Source organism: Adiantum capillus-veneris, chromosome 1 (assembly GCF_014529385.1).
Source record: "Adiantum capillus-veneris isolate H3 chromosome 1, ASM1452938v2, whole genome shotgun sequence".
In the NCBI taxonomy this organism is placed as follows: domain Eukaryota; kingdom Viridiplantae; phylum Streptophyta; class Polypodiopsida; order Polypodiales; family Pteridaceae; genus Adiantum; species Adiantum capillus-veneris.
In genome coordinates, this window is record NC_140931.1 from 19452171 (window position 1) to 19468293 (window position 16123).

The following is a 16123-nucleotide window of genomic DNA, read 5'->3' on the forward strand; positions in this document are numbered from 1 at the left end:
AACACGCATGACTGTGCTTGAAACGAATTTTGCACAATTAAATCAGAATGTCACTGCATTATCCGATTTGATTAAGTTGCATATGCGGCAGCAGGCCACAGGCCCTGCTACTCAGCCAATTCAGGAGCACGGCTCCACACCAGGCCAAGGGCCGACTGCTGGGCAAGGCCCTCCTCCGGGCCCGCTGCACTCTTTGACCCAAAAAGAGGTGGATGATTTGTTGAAAAATACAAAGCCACCAATTTTTCGAGGAGAAGAGCGTGAGCGAAACAAGGACACCGTGAATATTTTTCTCAGTAAGTGGGATGGTATTCATGACCTTAGACGTACCCCAGATGCAGCCAAGGCGTTGCAGACAAGTCTGACTTTGGACGGCAAGGCCTACAAATGGTGGATGTCTCTCAAGCAGAAGGACATGCTACCACAGACTTGGGCAGCTTTTGAGACTGTCTTCAGGAAGGAATTTCTACCTACCAATGAGAAGGATAGAAATTGGACCGCCTGGGACGAATGTTCTATGCGCCAGCATAAAACATTATTGGAATATAATTCCCATTATCGGGATGTGATCCTCAAGCTGGAAGGGATGGATACCTTTCAGCAGGTGCGTGGGTTAATCCATGGGTTAACACCCGAGCTTAAGAATCACGTTAAAACCCAGGATCCACAAACACTGGAGGACGCAATAATGCAAGCTCACATCCATGATGATCTCGATGATCGGGCATTGCATAGTTCGCATGTGCACGGCACTACACCTGTTTTAACACGTCTACAGCATGTGCATCATAAAAGAAAAAATGTCTCTACTGCATCAGAGACCTCCAAAAAGCCCAAGGGGTCTAGAGGTCCTCTCTCAACGAAAGAGTTTGAGAAAGCCAAAAAAGAAAAGTTGTTCTTTAAATGTTTGGGAACTGGACATAGCAAAAAGGATTGTCCCAAGGGGAAATCTGCTGCTCAAGACAAGGGGAAGGAAAAAGCAGTACACATGGTGCAGCTTTTACCTCTTCAGTCCTCTTCCCAGTTTGCTAATGTGGAAGTAACACACACCGAGGCGGTGCATGAGTGTTGTATCACGGCCTCCATGTGGCAGCAGACTTTTGGACCACATGAGTTGGTGTGTATGCATGGCTCTATCCAAGGGCACAGGGTGCGGATCTTGGTAGACGATGGTGCATCGCACAATTTCATCAATTACAAATTGGTGAAACAACTCAAATTGCCCCAAACCCCGAGTTCCCATCGCTACAAGGTAGCAATGATTAACGGCCATGATGCTGAGATATGGGACACTCAGGTTAAAGATGTACCTCTGGAAATTCAAGGATACCGTACCTCTTTGGATTTCCAAGTCATGAATATGGAGAGGGCGGATGTGGTTCTTCGTCGTGAGTGGTTGCATAGTTTAGGATCATCACTTAGACGTAGCTATGAGCATAATAGTCTAATGTTCGAATCCAATGGTGTGCACGTACTGCTGTTGGGGGAGAAGGATGTACCTTCCTCGCCACTTATTTGTATAGCTGAGCTTATGAAGCTCGCTTCTGATGATACAATAGAAGAACTCTTTTTGTGTTACTCATTGTGCCATTTTATTTCCAATGTGGATGATGTTTTTAACGATGCTAAAGTTTTGAATACAACTTCCTCAACACCGCATTCTTCTCTCTCTCCTCTTCCAGCTATGTCTACTAATTCAAAACAAGCAAATGTTGCTAAGGAATTGAAGGAACTTTTAAGGGAATTCAAGGATGTGTTCCGAGATGATTTGCCACCAGGGCTACCGCCGACACGTTCTGTGCAACATGGCATAGACGTGGTTGCAGGCAGTAAGCCAGTGAGTAAACCGCCTTACCGAATGAGTCATTCGGAGGCTACTGAGGTGGAACACCAGCTTGCTGACTATCTCAGTAGAGGGTTTATTCAACCAAGTTCTTCACCATGAGCCTCTCCCATTCTCTTGGTGAAGAAAAAGGACGGTAGTATGCGCATGTGCATAGATTACCGTGGATTAAATGCGGTTACTGTTAAGAACAAGTACCCATTGCCACGAGTAGATGAGTTGTTTGATAAGCTCACCCACACTCGTATATTTTCAAAGATTGATTTAAGATCTGGGTATCATCAAGTACGCATCAGGCTTGCGGATATACCCAAAACAGCGTTCCGAACAAGGTTTGGACATTATGAGTTTTTGGTAATGCCCTTTGGGTTAACCAATGCTCCAGCTACGTTCATGACACTCATGGATAGTGTCTTGAGACCATACTTGGAAAAGTTTGTTATCGTTTTCCTTGATGACATTCTTGTATATAGTGCATCTGAGGAAGAGCACTTAGTACATTTGAAACAAGTGTTTCATTTGTTACGCCAAAATCAGTTATATGCCAAGGAATCCAAATGTGATTTCCTCAAGGAGGAAATTCACTACTTGGGGCATGTTATTTCGGCTGCAGGGTTACACATGAATCAATCCAAGGTGGATGCCATTCGGAGGTGGCCCTCTCCCAAAAATTTGGAAGAGCTCCAGATTTTTTTAGGCTTTGCAGGTTTTTATCGTCGATTCGTTAAAAACTATGCCCATAGTGCTATTCCCATGACAGGTCAGCTAAAAGCCAAGGGCAAGACTTTTCAGTGGGTATTGGAACAATAGCAAAGTTTTGACAAACTTAAGGACACATTAGCCACAGCTCCTGTTTTGGCTATTGTGGATCCCTTAAAGCCATTCGTTTTGGAAACGGATGCTAGTAATTGTGTGATTGGAGCAGTCCTTCTACAGGAGGGAAGGCCGATTGCATTTAAAAGCAAGAAGCTGGATTCAGCACAGCAGAATTACTCTGCTTACGAACGAGAGCTCTATGCAATAGTGTCTGCTTTAAAGACATGGCGACATTATTTGTATGGTGCACAGTTCGAGATTGTGTTTGACCATGAAAGTATCAAGTGGTTTACCCAACAAAGTGATTTGAAGGGTCGCAAGGCCAGGTGGGCTGAGATTCTTCAGGAGTATGATGCCAAGCTACGATATCGTAAAGGGTGGTACAATGTAGTGGCTGATGCTCTCAACCAAATGCCAGAGATCAACTCTCTCCTTTTCACGGAATTGCGGAGTGAGTTTTTGGAATCTCTCAAAGGTAAGTGCGAGCATGATACTGCATACTCCAAGGTGTGGAGCTATGTTAGAAAGAGGGATCCTTCTCACTCCAATGTTGGTAGTGGTTTTGTTTCCTCCACACCCAGTTCTTCTCTATTGAGTGATGAACTGCAGAGATGGAAGAATTTTTCCATAGATGATGGGTACCTACTCCACAAGGGGAGAGTGTGTGTACCGACGGACGCGGACATTCGGTGCCAAATTCTTTATGAATGTCACGATAGTCCAAGTGTAGGGCACCCGGGAATTAAGAAAACTTATGCACTTGTAAGACAACAGTTTTACAGGCCAGGTTTGCATGGGTATGTTCAAGACTATGTCTTGCATTGTCAAAAATGTCAAGTTAATAAAGCAGAGCGCCTGAAAGCAGGAGGACTCTTACATCCTTTAGAGATTCCCAACGGTAAATGGGAAAGTATCTCCATGGATTTTATTGTGGGTTTACCAACCACTATTCGAGGACATGACTCGGTATGGGTGGTCGTAGACCGGTTGACTAAACTTTGTCGGTTTATTCCAACAAAGTCAACCATTAAGACCCCACACTTAGCTAAGTTATTTGTGGACAATCTTTACCGGTTGTAAGGATTGCCAAGTAACATTGTGAGTGATCGTGATCCCAAGTTTAACAGTCATTTTTGGAGGGCTGTTTTTAAATGATTGGGTACACAACTTAATTTAAGTACGGCTGATCACCCTGAAACAGATGGTCAGACGGAACAAGTCAACCAAGTGCTAGAGGATATGCTACGAGCATACGTTAGCAAGAAGCAATCAGATTGGATAGATTATCTTCCTATTCTTGAGTTTGCATATAATAGTGCTAAGCATGTTACAACTGGTTTTAGTCCATTCATGCTTATGTATGGTTTTCAACCTAGATCACCAGTGACGGTGGGGTTGGCAACTGAGAAGCTCCAACAGGTCAAGGAGTTTCTCCAAGATCATATGGAAATGCTGAGACTTGCTGGTCAAAATGTTCGACAAGCACAGGATCGGTATAAGAAGTATGCTGATGAGAAACGTCGGCAAGTTACCTTCACGGAAGGTGAAGAGGTATTTTTGCGTGTGCCAGAGCATTCAGAAACTCTGAAGACTGGACCGACACCCAAATTATCTCCCCGTTATTGCGGTCCATTCAAGATACTCAAGCGAGTTGGTGATAGGGCCTACAAACTTGAGTTACCTGTGCACTCGCGTGTCCATCCGGTATTTCATGTAAGTCGTTTACGTAAACGCTTGCATGGGGACGACAATGTTATCGGCCAGCAGATATTGGTTGATTTCACTGAACCTCCCACTCAACCGCATGAACCTGAACACATTTTAGATTTTCATGAACTCCGTACTCGTCATCATGTACGTAGTCAAGCTTTAGTCAAGTGGAAAGATCGCCCTGAAGAGGGTGCCACTTGGGAAAACATAAGTGTTCTTAAGAAGAAATTCCCCACTTTTGTTTTCAAGGACGAAAACACTTCTCCAAGGGGGGAGTAATGTCAGGCCAAGGGCCAAACCAAGGGGTCACGGACTCGGCCAAGGGCCGGCTGCCAGTGGGAAGGGGTCCGAAAGGGGCTAGGAGCCTATTAAAGGGAGACTGGGCGGATGGACCAGGCATGGCAGTCCCTTGGTCTTTACAAAGGGGAGGACAACCCGGCCGACAAACCTGATGATGATGATGATGATTTTCCTCCTTCCCCATCTTCAAGCTCTGGAGCTGGTGGATCAGCTGCCACAAGGGATAGTCAACCCAATAAACACCAACTAGACCAGCCCAAAGACCAGCCATATGAGCAGTCGGAAGACCAGTAGTCTGATGATTAGTAGCAAGACAGTGGGCAGCACAATCAGGGCAACACTAGAAATTCTCTAGTACGCCAGTCACGGCACATTCCAGACAGCAAAGGAAAATCCAAAGTTGTGACTGAGTCTTTAAAGGGTGATGAGCAATACTCATCACCCTTTAGTGTGATGAGAAATCTTGTTTAGTGTGATGAGCAATACTCATTATAGCTCATCACACTGAACAAGAGATTAAAACATCAACAAGCTCCTATTAATAGGAAGTATTTGGAGGATGATACTCTTATCTTTGATCTAGAATGCTTTCAAAGACTGTATGTAGGAGCCAAAGAAATGATTCAAAACTGGAAGTTGACTACCTTCCATGATCAAGAATTGTCTCAATTGCCTGTGCATCCAGCTGTTGGAAAGGGTACTTGAGTGGACGCTAACTTCTGATGATATGATAGTCAATCCACATTGGCACTGGCAGTCTACTACAGATTGACTCTCTCTAGCTCTTGAATTGGATCTACTACTAGGGAACAGACCTACATACATATGTATGAAGGAAGCCAGGACTCAACTGAAAGATGTCTTGCTTCAGATGCAAATTTCCAGAGGAGATTTGGATCAAAGGGTGCATGCCATTATTGAGGATCAATCTTCCAACAGTAAAGGATCCCAAAATCAAATAACAGTAGAAGAACAGGAAACTGCTCTCCGAAAACTCTTTCAGTTGGTCCGAGTTACTAGGAAGATGATGCAGCAGGAGAACCAAGCTGTTCTTAATTTTCTGGAGTTTCTGTGTAATTCTCCAGTTCTCCTATATGCATTACCTGCTAAATAGATTGAACTGCCTAGATTTTTTCCAGTTTTGTATCCTCAGCATCCAGAACCAATAAATCGGCTCACTTACTCTAATGAACTTCAAGACTGGTATGAGCGAGCCACTATGCAATGGAAAACCTGGCAATCACTGATCAATGACGCCCTCAAACTGGATAATGTCAAAGATCTGCAGGGAGAAATGCAGAGGGTCAAACTCATTATGGAACAGTGGAAGATCCAGCTTCGTGGCTTAACAAAGATCACAAATCAGTTGCTTCAACTGACTGTGGAGTCTTCCAAGATCCCTAAAAAGAAGATCACTACTAAACCAGGACTTGGACCACAGTACACAGAGATGGCTGAGATTCTCTTTGAAGCTAGAATTAAGACGAATCAGCCTCTTTCACAAGGATGTATTCACACAGCCTTGCATTGTCATAAATTGGTCAGAACCCATCTAACAAAGGGTAAACACAGTCTGTATGATCCCGACACCAAAACCTACAACGCCCTCACGCCTTATGAATTTGAGGTATCCACTGAAAGGCAGGATCAGCTTGAGCAGGAGGCCATTTACAGACTTATCTAGAAGGACAATGCTGGCATCGGCAAAGCTTTGCCGCTCTCGGATCTTCCATGTCTTCATAGGTGGCATCTTGCTTCTTTGGCCCATACACTTCTATGGCTTCCCGTCTTTCTCTGACTGAGCATCCTTTGTTGTGCAGCTTCAGAGCATCTGCAATGAGCTGAGGAGTGATAACCACTTCAACCTTTTCCCCATCCAAGGCTGTGAGTGTAGCCTTTTCGTCTTTCTGTATGGTGGTTGCCAACTCATACACTCTTTGAGTGTCTACTCTTGATGGTCTAGAAGTGAAAAAACTGTGGAGATCTGCCCTTTTCAAGTATCTGCTTATCTCCTCTATTCTATTGTAGTCCACCAGTTCTTGGGGAATCATTGGGATATCCAGTGTTTGTCCCCGTGGGTCTCTGAAAGTACCTTGGTATATCTTTATCCCCTGTTCTTCTAACACTGCTTCTTCTACCCAAGTCTTTGTGGGCTTGAGAGTCTTTGGGGGAATAGAAAATGGCTCGGCTTCTGCTATTGCTTCCTTGAGTGTCGGTCTCTTTCTCTTTGCTAACAACTTCCCTGAATCCATGGATCCTATAACTCCAATTTCAGAAGTTAGCATCTTTTTCAGTACTGAAAGCCGAAATTAAGCTTTTAACTATCCAAATGACTTAAAAATTGAAACATAAGCTATTCAGGGCCTAAGGATGCAATGCATGTGGAAAAATGTGCAATTTGGGTGCAAAATCATGCTGGAGACATCATACGCGTATGATGTCTTTTGTGTCAAAATGGCTTGATATTGGTTGTGCTTGTAGCTGATAGTCCATACATCCATTCTATATGCCTGGATTTGAATTTGGGTCCCATTTGGTCAAGTTATGGCCATTTTAGTCCTGGTGAGGCTCTTTGCAAGATATTGAGAGGGAATTGGATTTTGTGATCCAAATTGGATGAAAATTGATGGTTTGCTCTCAAATGGCATGTAGATCACTTATGTGTGGTAGTTGCAACTCTAAAATGCAAAAATCAAGTAGGGAGACATCATACGCATATGATGTCTTTTTGGGTAAAATTGGAACATTTTGCATTGTAAGCTTGGATTTGGCTTTATATAGGCTTAGACAATGATTTTATGAAATTTGGGTATATTTTGGACCAAAATTGGCTCTGGAGACATCATACGCGTATGATGTCTTTTGTGTCATTTTTGCATGAGATTGATTCTGTGGGCTCCTCATATGATAGTAAAGGACTGTGTGTACTCAAATCTTGACTTGAAGTTGAGTATGATGAATTTTGGACTAATGGCGTGATCCCCTTGACCAAATGGTACCAAACTTCATATGTGGCATGTATTTGATATATATAATGGATATATGATGAAAAATGATCAATTTTGGCTCTGTATGTGCAAAGTGACATCATACGCATATGATGTCTTTTTGGCCAAAATGGTAATTTTTGGTTCCAGATAGCTTGTGCATGTGTTGAACAACAATCCTACAAAGTTTCATTGAGTTTGGAACTATTTTGGCAAATTTAGGGCCATAAGTCGGTTTTATGCCCTACTTTGCGTCTTTTTAGTTTCCAATTGGTTTTTCAACTCCAAATCTCATAATACTTTATACATTTGATGTTGTTAGCATATAGAAAGAGGCTATGCATTCATGTGTTCAAGATGATGTGAAAATCATGCTGTGAGACATCATACGTGTATGATGTCTCTTCTTGATAAAAAGTGTTTTTTGTGCAAAGCATGGTTTGTGCTAGTGCCCTAAGCCCTACTAACTAGTTTTCAACCTTAAAAATTATCAGTTTAGTTAAAAGCCCCCCTTTGTAGGCATTTCAGTCTTCGAAGTCGTCTTTTGGTGTTGGAGTTGATTTTCCTCGATCTTTCTCCTCGAGAGTTGCATCCCGAGCTTGTTTGAGGTGTTGGGAAGCTGTCAATGTGGTTGAACTCGACTTTGGTTCCTTCTTTTCCACCTTTAGCCATTTGGTTGCCCGAAAGCGTCTTTTTCACCATTGGTAAGTGAAATGGATTTCTCTTGGGTTTTGCTTGTATACATGTGTCAGTGATGGCTATTTGAAGCTGCTTGTGAAGTTTCATGGCCATTGGTCGTCAATTTTGGCCGTTATGCCAAAATGATGCTTTGTGTGTCTGCCGCCAAATCGGTTGTTTTGACCCACTTTTGGTGGTCCAAACCTGGAGATACTCCATGGTTGCATTGTCCTCGATGTTGTTAAGCTTCTTGTGAAGTTTTGTGTCGTTTCAACAACTTTTTCCTGTTTGCCGCTTGCAGGCTCTATTGACCTAGGATTTTTCCAGTTGGTCTTTCTCGAGTTTGAGAGTTAGGAACTCATCTTCTACACTAGGGTAAGCCACCTATTGGTTCTTGCATGGTTTGGCTAGGCGGTTGTGCCTCTACCTAGCATTCTACCCATTTCCCCGTCTGCTCTTGTTCTTTGTTTTGGTTAGTTTTCGTGACAAAAGTTAGTGGTAAGCATAAAAAGCTTATAGCAACGAGTCTACCTCTCATATCTGGAGTCCTCTGAGCTCTTGTAGCAATCATAGAAGGCTGTAGAAGGTCGGATGCTCCTGTGTGCTCTTTGCTCTCTCCAAGTGGGTAATAGTGCAAATGAGCTTGTAAGTGAAGTCAAAAATACTTAACTTTGGACTTCCCGGCTCACTTGTTACCAAATTTGACATGTGCTCCTATCTCATCGTGGAATGTACTTTAGGATTTGAAATTTCTCAATTTGAACTCTGTTTGACCTGTTTCTAAGAAATCTGCCAAAATTCTGTCGTTTCGGGCTTTCCGCAACTTTTCGCGAATTGTACCCAATTTTTACCATGGGTTGCCCTTGTCATTAGGATCATCACCATCTATTCTTCTGATCTCGTTTCACCTGCTTTTTTATTTTTCTTTTACTTTTATTAAGAAAATCCTAAAAAATAAAGGAAAATAGCAAATTGAAGCCAAAATTTTCCAAAAATACACAATAATTAGTTGGTAACCATGTGTATATGTATATACACTTATTTGTGGTTTGTTGGCTTGGATTACCACTTTTAGTCGTATTTACAAACTTAGAGACTCAAATTCATCATTTGATCTCTTATTATTGCAAAACAAAGTATATAAGGGCATAAATATTATCAACATCCGCAATCAAACATAAAAATTCGAAATCATGTAAGACACTGCCCTTGTAATATCTTTTTTTCTTTTTTGCTTGTAGTTCATCTATACCTCCCCCCCTCCTAGTCTGAGTCCTCCCGGACGACTATGAAGTGTCTGAGGGTGAAGCATTGTATTTGTTGTGGTCATGCCCGGTCAATTCAATTGTAGAGAGATGAAATAGAAATATTTCCAATAATGCCGCTCTTTGTTTGATTGTCAAGTTTTGGGCAATATTTGGGTTGTTTGTAGCACTTTTGGAGTAGAATCAGTATCTGGATTCTTCTTTATATTGTTATCCTTTTTGATAATCCAAATCCACTTTCCGATTTGCTTGTTCTTGCCACAAACTCTTTGCTACCCAAATCTGCTTGACTTTAGTTTGTGATGTCTCCGTCCTTGAGTACTTAGGATTGTCTGGTGATTGTACTGAAGGGAGTTTCTGCTTTTTGATCTTTGGAATCCAAATTTCCTTGCTATGGCTTTGTGCTGTCATCAATTCTTTGGAATCCAAATTTGTTTCGCTAAATTTGACTGTCTGAAATCACTCTGTTGTCTGGTGTTGAAGACATTGTTTTCCACCTTTGTTCTCTCTAGCACAACCTTCTTTGGCCTCCATACCAACTTTGAGTATGTCTTTATCCACGGTTGAGCTATGCTTGTATTTTTTGTCTTCTTTACCCATGTCTAAGATTTCTTCTTTGAGGAGCATTCCGGTTGTGTAGAAGTGGCTTTTGGTTGCCATTGCTCTTTCTTAATCTCTTTAGGTCGTTTACCCTTGTCATTGGATTCTTCAGCTTGCACCTGTACGGTTGCTTTGGAAACGGAATTGATTGACTTTCCTCCTCATACAAAGTCCCCAATCTTAAACTCTTTAGTTCGCACATGCTTATCAAAGAACTCTTTTTGTCGCCTTTTCTGAGCGTAGATTGAAGCCACGGCTTTTAAGTGAAGCTCATCTAGCTTTTCAAGGTCGTCTATTCTATCTGAAAGCTCATGTCCTGTCCACTCTAATTCCTTAGCTATTGGTAAAATAGCATTCAAACCAAAAACCATGTTATATGGGGTCGTTTCTATGGATGTTTTATATGCTACCCTATACGCCCACAATGTCGAATGCAATTTCTAGTCCCAATCAGTTCTCGACTCAGATACAATCTTTGTAAGGACTGTGCATATGGTTTTGTTCATCGCTTCAACTTGTCCATTGGCTTATAGATGATATGGAGCTGATTTGCGACGTATTACCATGAATCCGTCTAGAAGGATCTCTATTACTTCATTTATGAAGTGTGTGCCTCGATCACTCACAATTTCTATTGGTAATCCATATCATACAAAGACGTATTCATATAGAAATTGTGTCGTGGTCCTGGCATCTGCTTTTTGAGTTGCTTTTGCCTCAACCCACTTTGCTAGATAGTCCGTCGCCACAGTGATGTATTGTGCATGAGTCCTGTATGCAGGAGGTGAGATAGGTCCAACATAATCAATCCCCCATTTTGCAAAGGCTCTTGCTCCCATCATTGGCCTGAGCGGCATATCATCTCTTTTAAGTGGTACTTTGGTCCGCTGACAGTCATCACATCGTTTAACATATTCCTCAGCGTCCATGTGTAATCTCGGCCACCATATTCCTGCAACTAAGACAATTTTTGTTGTCTTATCACCTGAGAAATGGCCTCCACCTACTCCTCCATGAGCTTGCTCTAGGATTATCACATACTCTGACTCTGATGCGCATATCCTTAGCTGGTTGTCAAGTTTCCTCTCTTATAGAGTTGATTTCCTATTAAAGCGTAATCTCGCGCTTCTGTCTCTACAGCTCTCTGACGCGCTTTTGAGGTTCCCTCTAGAAAAGTTCTATTTGTGAGGTATTCAACAATATATTGACTCCATTCAGGAGCAATCATTATCTGATACAATGTTGAATACTCAGCTGGCGGTTTTGACGAACATGTAATACATACTGTGACATATTCATGTACACTCTCTTTCATTCCTGGCCAGTAGACTCCCAGTTGTAACAGATTCCTGTACGTGTTCCTTCTTGAACAATGAAATGCACATTCCTGAACATGTGCTTCTCGTAGATGTATGTTATATTCTTCAGGATTGATGCATAACCTTAAAATGTTATCGGTTCCTAAGTGATACAACCTTCCTGCAACCAACTGAAGATTTTTGGATTGCTGAATAGTAACTTGTTTCTGGTTGTATTCTTTTCTATCAAACTCTCGTCCATAGGTTAATAGACTAAAAACATCTTGAGACCACTTTGGTATCATTTCTATGTTGAATAAGTATGCATCTGGCATGTCATCATCTACACCTATAGGGTCTTCTCCATTCGTCAACCTCGAAAGGTGATCCGCTCTAAGATGTGTCTTTCCTTTCTTTACTACTACCGTGAAGTCGAATTCTAATAATATGATGAACCATCTCACTATTCGTCCCATATTGCATGGTTTGTTCACTAGGTAGAGCAAGGCTTGATGATCTGTGAAAAACACAAACTTATTGAATAGAAGATAATGCCGAAATTTCTTCACACCATAAATCATTCCTAAACCCTCTCGCTCTATTGTTGTGTAATTCCTTTCAGCATTGTTGAGCTGTTGACTAGCATAGCAGATAGGAAAATCCATGTTTCCTTCTTCTAGCTGAGCCACGATGCATCCTATTGCATATGCCGAAGCATCTATATGCACATGGAATATCTTCTCCCAATCTCGTGATTTCAAGACTGGAGCAGTAATGAGTGCCTCTTTCAGTTTCTTGAAGGATTCCTCACACTCCTCTATCCATTCAAAATTCACTATTATCCTATAAAGTGGTTGGCCTATTATAGCGTACATGTAAATGAATCGTCTATAATATCCACAATGTCCCATAAACCTCTGCACTTGTTTCGCGTTGGTTGGTCTAGGCATATCCACTATTACTTTTATCTTTTCCATATCTGTGGATATTCCGTTATGTGAGACAATATGTCCCAGAATTCTGCCTTGTCGGATCATAAACACACACTTCTCAGGATTGAGACAAATGCGATATGTCCTACATTTCTCGAATATCTTTCTTAGGTGTTCTAGATGCTCATCTCTCAGAAGAGAGTGTACACACAGGTCATCCATGTATATTTCTAGAAACAACCTCAAGTACTCTTTGAAAGCATGCGTCATCACCCTTTGGAATGTTGCAAGAGCATTAGTCAAACCAAACGGCATAACTCAATATGCATAAATTCCCCACTCTATTGCAAAAGTTGTTTTGTGTTGATCATCTGGCGCAATAGCAAGCTGATTATATCCTGAAAATCCATCTAGAAAGGAATATGCTATTTTCCCCGATACACGTTCTAGAACATGATCAGTTATCAGCAAGGGATAATTGTCCCTGATTGTCGCAGCATTTAATTTCTTCAAATTGACACACACTCGGAGTTTCCCGTTTTTCTTAGGCACTACCACAATCGGAGATACCTAGTCCGTGTGTTCAATCTCATATAAAAATTCAGCTTCCATTAGCTTGTCTATTTCTTCTTTGATTCGCTTAGCAAACGTGTCATTATACGTGTACGGTATCTGTCTGCTAAGCTTAGCGTCTTGTTTCAAAGGAATTGTGTGTTGGCATATTGATGGATTGACTCCTTTCAAGTCCTTGTACGACCATGCAAACACATCCCTGTATTCTCTGAGAAGACTCAAAAGTCTCTCTTCTTCTGCCAGAGACAAATCTGTAGCTATGTATACCAGTCTCGGTTCCTCTCTTGGAGCTACTAAATCAAACTTTTTAGCGTCCTCCGGTCCATCATAGGATTCGTTCTCCTTTCTTTCTCTAATAGGCTGGGTTAATATCACCTTCCTATCCTCTATCGTAAATTTCCTGTAATGAGAGGGAACATCCATGTTTCCCTTGATATTGGCGTTTTCGTCCTCACCACTCTTGATTTCAGTCGTCCAAACTTCTTTCAGAGTTTTCTTTAACTCTCTGTACTTGTTTCGGCATTCTAATTTGGACTCTTTGTTTTCCTTGTTTCTCATGTTCTTTTCTGCTTTATCTGTTTCGGTTTTCGTTTCACTGGGTTGAGCTCGATTTATTGAGCTTCGTTTGACTTTCCGTAAGCTCGTTTCCACATTTCCTCTCATTCTTTCAAAAATCTTGTCCTTGACACAATCTTCCGCCTTTACTAGCATTAGGAATTGGTTTTTCCTTCTTATCCTAGGCATCGGATTGTTTCTAACCCCTTTTGTTTTTCTCTTTTCTTTAGCTTTTCTGGCGTTTTTCAGTCTGATTTGGGAAGTCGTAGAATTTGACATCCTTTATGGTTTCCTCGTTCTCGCTTGAGTTATCTGTGGACTCATTGTCAGCTTCATTTTTCCATTCTGGATGATCGGGAATTTTGTGAAACATCTCCTCTTCATCTTCCTTGTCTGGTGTATCAATCTTTTCAGTCTTCTTTTCGAGTACAACTCTCATCATGAAGTACGGAACCACATCATATCCATCTTTATCACAGAACTTTGTTGTGGGACCATCTTGAATTGCACAAACATCTAGGGTTGCTAGAATGTGTGTCCATTCTAATGGTTCAAGTGCATCCTCTGGAAAGGGTTCACCTATATAAGTTTCGTCTTCAATTGCCCTTTCTAAAACACATTCTTCGCGCTTCAGACTTCCACAGTTCGAAGCTCCACACATCCATAACTCTTTGGGTTTGCCTAACCAAGCTGGAAACTCTAATCCTGCCAAAGTAGCTGAATCAAACTCTTCAACTGGTGTTCGGTTCACATCCTTGTAGCTATGGTCTTTTAGGTTCACACGAGAATGGTCTTCCAAGTATAATATCATAGTTATTCTCCTTGCCAAAGTCAACAATAGCAAAGGTATGCTCGTACTCAATTCCGCAAGAAGTCACTACGATTTTCTCTAATAGTCCCAAAGGTCTCTCCATATGTCCGTCTGCTAGTTGGAGTTTCAACCTCGTTTTTCTTATCGCCGGTTTTCCCCATTTTTTCCAGATTTCTTTCGTAGCAATGGCTACCCCAGCCCCACTGTCAAGTATTGCCATCGTGTTAACTTCCTGGAATTCAACTGGTAAGGTTGTATTCCCCTCTTCTCCTTCGCAATACCCTCCGACCTTGTTCAAAGGTACAGGCTTAGCGTTTTTTTTGTGGCTTACTCAGCTCTCGTATGCCCTCTTGCAGTTTTGCAGTTGGGTCTTTTATCCCAAATTTCTCCAAGCATTTTCCTACATTTGCCCACATGTTTGGTCGTAGTCTCAAAAGCTCAGCTAGGGTGATAGTGCATGTCACTGGTGTTGACAAAATCTCTATCAATCCTTGCGAGTCCATAACTTTTTTTGAAGAGATTCCTCGTGAGGGAAGCGCTCTAATCTCAGATTTTGCTTTGTATTCTCCTAAGTATGAAGGTAAGGTATTCAGCGAATGAGGTTTACTCTCTACTGTTCTAACAGAGCCCCCATCTCCCCAGTAAGAATGCAGATCTAAGTCCACTTGAGATGCTGCCTCAAATTCCTCTATGGGAGGATTCTTGATGTTCTTTTCCCCATTAGTCTGATTAGCTTGACAAATCAGCTCATTTGCAAAGTCTTCCTCTCTCACTTGTTTCCAAAACTCATTGTAATCCTCATCTCTTCCGTAAGACCTCTGTATCACAGGATGAAAACTCTCTATTTCTTGATCTGTTGTGTTCATCACTATAGGTTCATCCCCATGCATTTTTCAAGCTTTTGTGCACTGTTAGGCTTTTCAACTACCCATGAGAGGATAGTCTCTTGATGAATTGGGTTTTCCGCTCCACAATTCATTGGTTCTCTAGGTGGTTCTAACAAGGCTTGTGCAGTCTCGATCATTCTCTGACACATTTCGAGTCTCTCCTTTTCCAATTCTGTGTTTGGATAAGTCAACCACCGTTGTTCTTGTGTTTGGTTGCTCTTTAATCTCACTTCGTAAGCTCTCATCAGTGCATCCAATGGTTCGTGTACTTTGTCGACTAACACTGATCCCCTTGAGCTTACACTCGTTGTCTCTTTGACGCTCTTCAGTTTTGACTTTTCAGAGTCCATTTCCCGTATTCCGTTTTGACTCTCAAGTTTCTCTAATCTGTCTTTCGTTTGTTTTAATTCCTCAGCTAGAATCGCGTCTTGCTGTTCTTTTTTCAGTTTCATGCGTGCTTTCCTAGCTTTCCATGTGTTTCTATGGCTTCATCGTCCTTGACTAGCCAATTCCGTCTCTGACTTTCCATTCTCTAGTTCTCTAGTGGTTTTCTTTGCTTGAGCTCTAGTAACAACTTGCATTGGTATCAGAGTTTCATTTTCAGACCCACTGCTAGTAGGAATCGACTCTAGCATGTTCAATGTCATCTTTTGCACTTTGTTGGGATTCTTTAAACAATCCTCAATGAAGTGAGTGACACCACACTCTGTGCAATATGCATTTATTCTAATGATCTCTGTGTGTGGACAAACATTCATCAAATGGTCACCTCCACACTTATAACAGGGTCCTAATGCAGGTCTTTGTGTCCCTTGATTTGCCCTTTGTGGGTAAGCTAGTCTTTGGCCTGACAACCCTCCATGAGCTA